Below are 12,543 nucleotides of genomic sequence, written 5' to 3'. Positions count from 1 at the left end.
AGCAAACGTAAAGAGATCGGATGGATAGGTGACAATTAGCAATGAACATGAGCTCCCTAAATAGGGAACACTACCGAGGATCCCTACATCAACAAGAAATCGAAGTCTAGTTGCACAAGCAGCGCAACAACTGATCACTCCCCAAGAACTAATGAACTTCGATACTAAACTCAATTCAAAATCAAGCTAATTTAAAATGTCAATAGTGATGCTAGGTATATCCTAAGAAAGCCCTAACAAATAAGCTTGTGTACGCAGTACACGTGGAAAAACACTCATCATGGGTGTATTAACCATTAACTTGATTAAAGAAGATACGCTTACAAATCACCCACTATGGGTGCGTTATCAATGAATTTGGAAGAGAAAAATGAAGGCCCTAAACTTATGTCGGAACATAAGAGTGTGTATCGGTCATACTTCTGGTATTTGTTCATGTGAGATTCCAAATCCGAGGAAGGGATCTGCATATGCCCAATAGTAGTAGTGTTTTTAGAAGCAAGAGTGCAACAAAAAAAAAAAGAGGCTAGTTCTAGGGTTTAAAATAAAAGGTGAGAACTGAAATGCATGCTTCGTTGAAGTGAAATACACAACTATGAAAGTTAAAAAATTACCAAACACATGTGAATTTAGTATGATAATTATCAGTTCGAATTAAAACTAATTTCAACATAAAATATACAATATGATCACTATCCAATTACTCAACCTTGAGATTCAAAGAACCAACCACTTCTCGTAGGGATCTCTTTAAGCATTATTATTGCAAAGTGCATAACTTCACCTAGATAACCCCTAACCTCGTAGTTGAACGTACTAATGTTTGGAATGTCCGCCGCACAAAGCACTTTATCCAACTCCAACTGAATCTTTTCTAAAGCTTCAATCGAAATGACCTTCACCCATCCATGTTATTATTAATTTGTCACGCCCTAACCTCGGTGAGGCGGACAGGCATCCGGTGCCTTAACCTGACCGAGCGAACCAACCTGTAAGACTTATGAACCTGTTGTATACTAAATTATTAAACACATAAAAACATGCTAATTAAATACCTGCTAATAGAGGAAATACGACAAAAACAATTACTTGCAGCCCAAAAGAGACACATACATATAGGGCTCCATGGTCGTAACACATGCTGACAATCCGACACCTGAGTACTGACTTAACACCTATAATAACTGACAATACAAAGTACATAAGTCTACAAAGCCGCTACGAGTGTCTTACAATAGTACTACTGCCGGTACAAGATCCGACCTACCTGTAAAGTCTATACATATATACATCATTAAACGACTAGACTCGACCAGACTCCGGGTAGAAATGGAGCTTACCGAACAACCGTTGAACGCTTATAACTGCCTATTAGAGGCTTGCCAACTTGAGTATCAGAACTTGCAGCATGAATACAATGTCCCCAGTAAAAGGGACGTGAGTATGGATGAAATTGTACTCGTATATAAGGCAGACAAAATAATAATGAAGGAATAATGGCTCATAACAAAGGCAACTAAAATGTAATACACTAAATACATCAGGAAGCTATGAAACAACCTGCATGAATACATATAAGATATTATCGTTCTTATATTTCAAACGTCTTTTGTAGTGCTTGCTGAGTTATGTGGAATCATAATACTTTTCAACTTTGGATTGTTACATAACCGATATAACCATCGGGATTGTTATATCCCAATGGTGCTCATGCGAGGCACGACCTTATGATATCGTATATATATAGACCTCAACTGGCCTCATGCGAGGCACAACCTTGTCATATCCCCCGTATATCATAGATAGTAAAGTTCTTATTAAATAGTTTATGAAAGAGTTAAGCAAGATTTCATAGTTGTTTTAACTTACAAAGGAACTAACTAACACATATAACATGAACGTCTCGAATTAAGACCTAACATCTCGACTTAAGGTCGAGGGTTCTGTGACCTCATATAAAGGTCCAACATGATAAGAGTGATACTACTAAGGGGAACCTTTGAACATTAGGTATACGATAAGAAGGTTCACGATATTTTGTTCTTTTGAATCTCGTTTAGGAGGAAACATGCCAACGGAATGATATAGCCATTACATACCTCACTTTACGAACCTCCAAACAATTATGACGAACCACCTCCCTTTACAAGCTTAATCTAAGATATGATAACAATACTAGTATCAACCATCAAGATGGCGTAACAATAACACGACGAGCGACGAGCTCGCTATACTTTAACTATACGGAATTTCTCCATGCCCTCATATCTCCCGAACAACGACAACAACAACAACAGCAACAACAATAATCTAGGTAGCCCAATAACCAATTTAGACAACTAAAAACAATCAAAATAACTCGAACTCACGACTTCCGATCACTGTCCCGTGAGTCCTATTTGATAACATACTAACATCTTTCTTACGACCTCTTCTACAAAAATAGGAAGGGACTCCATACATTGATTAAGGAAAAAACAAGTCCCCTTTCCCGAGCTTACAAGAACTGAGCAAATCTCTACAACCACGGAAGGATTTTGATGAGATATATGATATTTAGATAAGAAATAAGTTGGAGGTCTGAGTCCCAGATCATGCTTTTACTTGATTACACCACAAGAGAACTTCACTTCTTAGAGATCTTGATAGTAGAGAGAGATATTAAGGCTTTTACTTGCTTATACCACAAGAGAACTTCACTTCTTAGAGATCTTGATGATGGAGAGGGATATTAGGGCTGCTAGGCCGAAATACTATGAGAAAGATGAAAACTAATGATCTAAAAATCGGGTTTTGGGGTTTATATAAAGTCATCTTAGGAAGTGCCATATGTCCACAGCTAGCACTTGAAAAAAGCTGATAGATCCGTAGTAAAATGCGCATAACTTTTCGTCCCAAAGCCGGATTAACAATCGATTTGTGGTGTTATAAACTAGACTCCAACACCTCTAATTTGATAGATAGATCACCCCATAATACCTTATATACAGGGAGTTATGCTTATATGAAGTAGGACCTTATACGAGCTAATTCACCAACTTAATTCTAACGAAACTTTTTGTCGACTCTTGAATTATGACTTATTATACTTCAAACCATGACGCATATCTTGAATATAACTCAATTTCTTTAGGACTCGGGTCTATTTACATACATCGAACGGTTTAAATCTAAGGTCGAAAGTACGGGTTATTACAACAATCATCACTAATAGATAAGGTGAGATGCAAACAATTATGCATACTGCTCAGCATCAGCAACACAAAAAACCAAACTACAAGTGCCAAATCAGGTTAATTGATTTCTTTTTTTAGTCACTTTCCATAGTGTTTTACTAATTCTATAGCTAATTAATGGTATTTTACCTTATTATGTTCTGCGTAGAAGTTTCCCGATAAATCAAATGATAAAAGGAATTTTGAGAAATTTATGGAACATACACCGTCTAAAATTTTAAATTTTTTGTGGTCCACTTTCTATTCTTCTATTTTTTTTTCCTTCAATATCAGAGCAAACTTCAACATTCATGTGACAATTAAATTTACAAAGTAAGAATGGATTGTAAGGAACAACCCATGAATTATCAAAAAGTTGTCCTCTAATTTCTACAATTTTTCCTGTATTTCGTCTTCTATAATTAGGGTATGAATTTTTTCCTTTAGTTGTTTGTTCAGCAAACTCCTTTGGATATTTAAATTTACATTGACCCATTTTTTTCTTCATACAGGGGCTTGTTGGATTTAATTGCCCACAAGGACCATGCAATATGTGTTGTGTAACAAGCTTAAATAAATCGGGATTTCTTTTCGGGTCTGGCAATTCAGCACATACAAATTGGTCATATGCCTCGGGAGTTAATAGTTTGTATTTTTCATCGAGTATGATAAGGAAATGAGCATGCGAAAGTCCTCGTCCAAAACTTATATACCTAACGTGGAGTTGGAAGCAACAGAAGGAAAAAAGGAATGAAGAAGTCGGTTATAGGTTAGGAAGTAAAGGGTAAAATAGAATTATAAGTAATAAGTTAGGGCATAATTGGAAAGAAAAATAAAAAACAATACCACCACACCAAATCGGTTGTTTCAAAAAATGGAACTTTTCATTGCTCCGGAACAACGGATTTAACAATACAATACAACCAATTTTAATTAAACAATCAAAACAAACATTATTTTGGGATAACAATACAATACGATACAATGGGCAACAACCATCCAAACAAGTTGTTAATGTTTCAATTCCTTTTTAAAACTTGAGTAATTACAAGCTGACTTTTGAAAAATTTTGGTATTATATTAAGGACTTACGTAGCAAATTTTGTTTTAACTTGAAAAAGTCTCTTGGGCTTACGGCTCACTACAAAAACGCGCCTCAACGCATGGGCATATGCCCCGAATATAATTGTTGGGTGTACGCCTCTTGTGACTTTCACCCTCTACCATCACTTTGGGGCATTTTTTGTGCACCTCGCCCCAAAGCTCGCCCCGAAAATACCTTTTAATACACTAGTTTCTACTACTATTCTCTATGTCACAAAGCTTCAGATATCTTCGTCTTCCTCATCTCTTCAACTTGTGCAGGTGCTTTTCTTATTCCTTAATATCAATTTTCTTGTTTTCTATCTCTTTCTCCTTCTTTTTTGTTTCAAATTCGTTAAAACAGAGTGAATTAATTACAGATTTTCGAGTTAGGGTTTTGATGGATGAAATTGGGTTTTTTTTTTCTCTGGTACAATCTCAGCCATCGTAGATTCCTCCGATTATTTACTGTTTTCAATCTCTTTATCTTGTTCTAATCTCAAGTACCTCTGATTTCTGTGATTCTGAGTTGATGATACTAATATAGGTGTAAGCTTAATAAAAAGAAAAATTGGGTATAACTTCATAGTTCTTAATAAAGTTTGGAGTTGTTCACTTCATTGGGAATCCCATTTCAACTCGTATAATATTTAGGGCTCATTTGGTACGAGGGATAAGGAATAATTAATCCATAGATTAAATTTAAGAAGAATTTATTCCATGTTTGGTTGGAAGAAAATTACAGTATAATTAATTCCGAGATTAGTTATCCCGGAATTGTAGTATTTTTTAATCCTCATAAAAAGGTGAAATAACTAATCCCGAAATAACTTCTTTCTAACCAAACGATCCCTTAAAGTTTAGTCAGTGAGAAGCTAAGTTCCGTTTGTTTAGCGTTGGCAAACTTGTTTAACCATCTTTAAAAAGAGTATTATTTAATCATGATTAATTGCATGTTTTTAATTCGTAATCTTCTGATTAAATTATCTAATTTGATGCAACAGCCAATATTGAGTGTGAACAAATACTTTTGGTAAGAAAGTGTGAATGATATGGTAATAATGGGGTTAGGAAACATGGGATTTTGGAGAGTTCGAAAACAACGGGGTTGAACAGTGTTTGGATTAGACTGTCTAAAAGGTTATCATGTCCGTCTAAAAGTCATTTTCGGTTGTGCACAGCTAACCGTGTGGCGTATGCTTTATTTTAATGAAAATGAACTCTATCCAGCTTGAATTTATAGTCACGTCTCAGTCCACTATTAATTCAATCCTATTTGAATAAAATGATGGATACCAACTTTGACAATTTCAATGAAATAGAAACGCATTTATTTGTAATTAAAAAAATAAATAAAAGATTTAAACAGAGAGTAATCAATTGTTCTCTGGTAAATCTTGTATGTATATTGTTGTGAACTTGTACCACTCAATCTAAGAGTCCGGAACCGAAATATGGTTCTTTTGGACTTAAAATACTTTTTTAGGTGGAAAAAAATAGTTACCATTTTATATAAAACGCGTTTATAAACCGTGTTTTACCTTAACGGCCTTTGGAACGTTAAGGTAAAATGCGGTTTATAACTGCGTTTTATATAAAATGCGGTAATGAACCGCGCTTTACTTGGAAGTTGATAAGACAACTATATAAAGCGCAGTTCATTACCACGTTTTACCTTAACTGTGGGCCCACCGATAACTCTTTTGCGCTTAACTGATATAACAATAATTCAAATATATAAAACGCTCTTTTAAGCTGCGTTTTACTTCCAAAATTTTGATTCCCCCCCCCCCCGATTGGGCATTGCCTTATTTAAAGGCGTTAAGGGTTTTGAGAAAAATCATTCAGCAATACTCCAACTTCGTGATAAATTTTTCTTATTGTCAAATTCTCAAGCTTTTTTTATAATGTCTGAAGCGCGAAAAGTAAGAGTTTCATTATATTGGGGGAGGGGGTGAAGTTGTGGTGGCGAATAACTCAGTGAGCTATAGTTTATCTCCACGGAGTCATGTTAAGTTGCCACTAACAATGGAGTACGATACACTGGTATCGTTGTTATGCAATAAAATGAGGTTGAGCAAACGTTCGGTGAATCTTAAAATAACGGGAAGATATTCGTATTCTGTGATTCCGCAAGTGGTTGCTTGTTACGCTGAGTTTAACATCGAGAATGATGAAACTCTGAGAGATTTTTTGGGAATTCTGGATGAATATCGGGAACTTATTTTGATAAAAATGTTGGAAATGTACGTGAAGGTTGAAGACGTTCACAGTAATGATGTTGCACAAAGCAGGGATAACCCCCAATCATCGGATGGTTATTCTGGAGCAGTTTTAGCCCAACATGTTCCGGCTGAAAGAGTTTGGCCGGCTAAATCTCTAGCTCGCGACGCCTTTAACCCTCGAATAGGCCTCCACGCGCGCCGAATCTATCCAAAATCAGAACGAGGACGTCAAAATATGCTAAGAGAACAAGCCCAAGCGAAAACAATCAATAAAGGGCACAAATCCCGAAATTACCAAAACCCGACTCCCGAGATCACGTCTCAGAATTCAAAAAATTTCACATCAACGGATTCCTTATCTCCCCACGAGTTCATACATACCAAGAACATCAAAATTCATCCACAAATGACTCTTCAAATCCCAAATGTTTGGTCTCCAATTTCAAGCCCTAATTCTTCAATTTTAGGCTTAGATTCCATAATTTTCTAGGTGAAATTCACATAATAATCAAGTTTTTAGTCCAGAATTCTTACCTCCAAACGTTTCCCCTTGAATCCCTCTTTAATCTCCTTCAAAAATCTCCAAAAACGATCAACTATGGAGGAAATAAACCCAATCCTCGCGGACAAGAAGAGTTTAAAAACATTCTGCCCAGGCATATTTTCCTTCATCACGATCGCGGAACATCCCTTGCGATCGCAAAGAACAAATCTTCAGCTCCCAAATTTACTCTATGCTAACGCGATACAGCCTACGCGAACGCGATGCCCAGGCGACTTAACCCTACGCGATCGCGAACACCCCTCCGCGTTCGCAATGAACAAAAATCAGCCAAGCTCCCATGTCCATTTAACTCTATGCGAACGCGACCACCTTCCCGCTTTTGCGATGAATAACCTTCCCACTCTATTCGATCGCAAGCCTCACTTCGCGAACGCGAAGAACAATTGGACAGCCTCCTCAAAACCTTCTACACGATCGTGAGACTCCCTACGCGATCGCGAGACTCCCTATGCCATCGCGAAGGGCAAAATCATGCAACAGCTAAACCTGCAATTTTCCGCAATTTCTCAACTTCAAAATGATCTGAATGACCACCCGAAACTCACCCGAGGCCCCAGGACCTCAACCAAAGGCACGAACACATCCTAATACCTTATTCAAACTTGTTCCAATCACCAAAACACCTCAAACAACATCAAATCACTCAAAATATATCGGATTCAAGCCAAGCTTTTTAAAATCTTCTGAATTACGCTTTTGATCAAAAACCCAACCAAACCACGTCCGAATGACCTGAAATTTTACACACACATCCCAAATGACACGACGGACCTACTGCAACTCTCGGAATTCCATTCCGACCCCTATATCAAAATCTCGCCTATCAACTGAAAATCGTCAAAATATCAACTTCGCCAATTCAAGCCTAAAATTGCTCCAACCCTCCAAAACCCATTATGATCACACTCCTAAGACATAAATCACCTCCCGAAGCTAACCGAACCATCGGAACTCACATCTGATCCCTCTAACACATAAGTCAACATCTGGTTGACTTTTCCAACTTAAACTCACTCTAAAGAGGCTAAGTGTCTCAAACCTTACCAAATCCTTTCCGAATTCGATCCGACCAACCCGATACCACAAAACACGGATAACAAAGCATAAAAAAGCATAAATGAGGGAATGGAGCGGTGACTCATGAGACAACTGGTCGGGTCGTCACAGTAGAGTTGTATGTCGGATTATGCACTAGTATATGGTTAAATTATTAGTTTTCGTCTTTCGCATTTCTGCTTATTATAATTATTCTGTTGTTGATCGCATGTTATATTGAACTGTTAAAAAGGCTAAGTAAAAAGGTTAATGAATCTATGATACTGGGATTGCCTAGCTTTCATGAGTAGGCGCCATCACGACTCTCGGGAGTGAGAAATCCGGGTCGTGACAACCTATAAGCAAACTTGAGACTACTACTTTCCCGGATGATTGTGTTGGAAATTCATGAAAATTTAGCAAATGAGACACAATTATATATAGCTAGCAATAAGGAGCTTCTATGAGAACAAAGAGAACCAAGAATATATTTCAAGTATCTGACATTCTCTATACCACATTTAAATTTTCAAGTCCCACAACAGAATTGGGTAATATCAGTTTATTTCATTCGTAAAAAAAAATGAAAGACAGAAAATCCACATAGTTGCAACAATAACTCGTCAAAGTTTTTCTCTATAATTTTAATCTCTCATGCTGCATGGTGAAAAAGGAGAAAGGAAAAAGGTGTAAAGAATTACAGATGTTAACCGTGTCAAACATTCGGCTCTCCGCTGTTGACAATATGATATACATGCATTCATAATTTTCTATTTTCTATGTTACCTCCGAAGGATGCATAAGAAACCAAAGACACAATCTAATTCATTGAAGTATTTTGTCATACACCTCGGCGACAAAGAGTTTTTTATTTAAGAAATCAGATTCAGGCCACGAAAATAAAGAAACGAAAGTGGTCGTTAGCTTCAACACAAATACTAACTATATGAAAATATACAACACTGAAAATCTACTAGAAGTACAAATACATACCTTTATTCTACAATAACAAAGTCCTGCAAAAATAAAGAAGCAGAACCCCTCAAATTCAACAATAGGATAAATTCCTAAGCCTTAGTGACTCGAGTAGCAAAGAGGCTTTGCATTTCATCAAAGACGAATGGTGCAAAAGAAAAAGCTTACTTCAAATTATCAAGAGAGATATGTCCATTGAGCATACCATTCTTAACCCCTTCTTGACCTTATTCGCTATCCACTAAGGGTCGTGATGGTGCCGAACACCACTGTCAGGCAAGCCAACAATAATTTACTAGCAATTTCTCATTTTATTTATTTTGAAATCATTTCCTTTAAACAAATGAATAATAAATAATAAATTCCACTGAATAAATGAGGATGTCTTTACAAAATTTAATTACTGAAAAATCCTGTGATCATCCTAGAACCCGGTGTCACAAGTGCATGAGCATCTACCAGTGAATGAAATAAAACACAATGGCTGTCCCGAATACAAGTGGACAGAAATGAAAATGCAATACAATACTCTGAAGGAGACTCTACTGGCTACGGTCGTCTCGATAAATGCAACTTACCTGAGTCTCCGTATCAACCATGTCGCTATTCCACTAGCCACACATAAACCTGTGCAACAAAAATGCATAACAAGTGTAGTATGAGTACGAAAATAACGTGTACCCAATGAGTATCCCGTCTAATCTCGAAGAAGTAGAGACGAGAGGTCAACTTCGACATTTACTAGTGGTCCAATAGTAATATATTATTAATGCGAGTAATCATGGACTTATTAAGAACAACAGTAAATTCAAATAAGTCACGAAACAAGTAAGAGTTCCTTTTTTTTATTAAAAGTCTCCGGATTCATAATTCATTAATTAACAATTATCTCAAGTCGGGGAGAGCAAATATCAATATCAATAACTCTCAAGGCAAGCAATACAAGCATGCGCAATTCATGCGAGGTCGTACGACCCGATCCAACAGAAATGTAAAATGTGCACTGCCGAGGGTCGAGTGGCTCGAACCATAGATGCATCTATTACCCCGCTCGTGAATCATCCATGCGACGCGGTCAACATAAAATAAACAAACACCTTGCTCGCGAATCATACATGCGGCGCAGGTACACATAGATACATGTATTTGGAATCTTATAGTTGTTGCCAAATTTCAAAGCTGCGATTCATGAGAATTACTGGACAACTAAAGAAACCAAATATCTGTAACCAAAACTTGAGTGAACGTGGCAGCGCAACCAACAAATTAACCAAATAAGAGAGCAGCTCTAAATTCAAAGCTTTAAGTGAGAATCAAACTTGAGTAAAGAAAAAAAAGGACGGTGGTGAATAAATTTCTGATTTCACAACCAATATTCTACAGTTTTATACACATTCCTAAGTAAAATAAAATAAGAAATCCAACCTGCTAATCCAAGCCAGCGATAGCGGAGAAAGCATCTAAGCACTCAGCATAACATCAAGCTTCAGTATTCATCTTTCGACTCAAGTTAACAGAAATAATATTCTGAACACAATAAAAAGAATGCATATGGGGATAATAAAAAGAGAATATTTCCGTTTTACTATCTGATAATTTACTAACGCCACCATAGATAGAATTTACCATAAATTGCAAGAAAATACACTTAACTCTCTAAATTGAATTACAGAGGAATTAAGTACAGTAACAGAAACCAACTGAGACGACGAACATGAAAATAGTGCACTTACCTTAGGAGAAGTATCATGTTGGAATCCCTATTTGAATAATTCCATAGCGACCCAGGCAATTATCCCACCGCCTTCTCTCCTTTGCTAGGTTTAGGGGATACCAAAAAAGCAAAATTCGATTTTGCAATCAAATCAAATACATAAATATAACAATAAAATATGCCAAAGAAATCAAAGCAAGCATTAGCACATAAAACAAAAGTAAAACAAAGAGGATGAAAATAGGAATCGAACAAAAGAATAATTCCAAACAATATTGAAACATGCAAGAAGATTGCGCTGGTATTACCCAAAATTTTCCACGTGGGCTGAAACTAATTGATAGAGCAAATTCCCAATAATATCTTTTCAATTTTGTGAATCGATGTTGGAATGGGACAACAGAAAGTGGGAATTTTGTTCTACTGGCAAAGAATAAAGAATTTTGGGGATCAAATTTGGAATCAACAGAAAATGTGAATTCTGCCGAATTTGGAGTACAATGAAGTGCACTATTTAGCTTTGGTAACTGGCAGTTTATCGCAAAATTGAATAAAAACAAACCTGCAGGTAGAAGCAATTTGAGGCATAAAATGAGGTGTCCGTTCAATTCCACCTATAAGAGACACGTAGTTATATTAAAGTATTTAAATAACAAAATTACCCTTAGATTTGATTTTTACGACACAAAACAGCTATCTCGAAACCACTAACTTTTCTATATAATATATGTTACATAATTATAATTCTTGTATGTTACTTTTCATGGGAGAAGAGTAAATTACCGTGTGTTGTTAATGAAACTAAAGTAACTAATTGATCCAACAATTTTATGGCTAATACTAGTGAGTGTATTCGCGCTTCCCGTGATTATTAGATTTTACGAATATCAAAAAATTTAAAATTTATTTTGTGTTCAAATTCAAATATTTCAAGTCTTAACCAATTATATTATTAGAGCTGTCAATATGGGCCGGACTGCCCAGCCCGGCCTACGTGGGCTTTAGCAATTGACGGGTTGGGCTGGGCTAGCCCACCATTTTGATGGGCCTTATAATGATCAGTCCACACCAGTCCTATGTGGGCCGAGGGCCCCCACGGGTCGGCCCATCATTTTTTAAAAATATAATTTTATATTTTTCTTTAAGTTCTAACCTAAAAAAAGATAATTATTTAAAAGTTAAAAAATATCTTATTGGAAAAAATTCGCAAAACTTAATAACTTTTTATATTGTTCCAATATATCACAATAAATACTAAAAAAGGAAAAGACATGACTATATTTCATTCACTAAAAGTCAAAACTTACTATTCAAGAGAACGCTCATGATGCTTATGAGATATTCAACACATCATCTTCATCAAACACATTTGAATCCGCTTGTGACAAGGTTGTCTTAACATCTTCACTTTTATCTACAATTCATATGCAATATTAATTAGTTAATTATTAAAAATAATTAAATTTTAAAAATTAATAATATTTAAATTCACATAAAAAAATATTACCAGTTTGAGTTCGAGAAAACCTGTGCAACCAATTTCAAGTAATAACAGGTGTTTGGACATATTCATAATAAATGCAACTTCTGTACTTTGTAAGAACACGCCATCAATGCTAAATGTTGATTCCGATGGTACAATGGTAATAAGAATGCTAAGTACATCACACACCATCATTGAAAGGTCGGGATATTTTTTAGAATGGTCCTTCCAATACATGACAACATCTT

At 36.1% G+C, this 12,543-nt stretch overlaps 1 long non-coding RNA gene across 1 annotated transcript; it reads right to left on the bottom strand.

Moving 5' to 3' along the window:
* Positions 1-9,442: 9,442 nt before the first annotated feature.
* LOC138880376 (uncharacterized) lies at positions 9,443-11,363 on the bottom strand. The gene is made up of 2 exons (XR_011403008.1): positions 11,121-11,363; positions 9,443-10,915 (listed from the first exon to the last, which is right to left on the bottom strand). It is a non-coding gene; the product is annotated as an uncharacterized lncRNA (long non-coding RNA).
* Between the last annotated feature and the right edge of the window lie 1,180 nt (positions 11,364-12,543).

Source organism: Nicotiana sylvestris, chromosome 10 (genome assembly GCF_000393655.2).
Source record: "Nicotiana sylvestris chromosome 10, ASM39365v2, whole genome shotgun sequence".
NCBI lineage: Eukaryota > Viridiplantae > Streptophyta > Magnoliopsida > Solanales > Solanaceae > Nicotiana > Nicotiana sylvestris.
The sequence above is the reverse complement of the archived record's forward strand: the minus strand, read 5'-3'. Positions and strand labels throughout refer to the sequence as shown.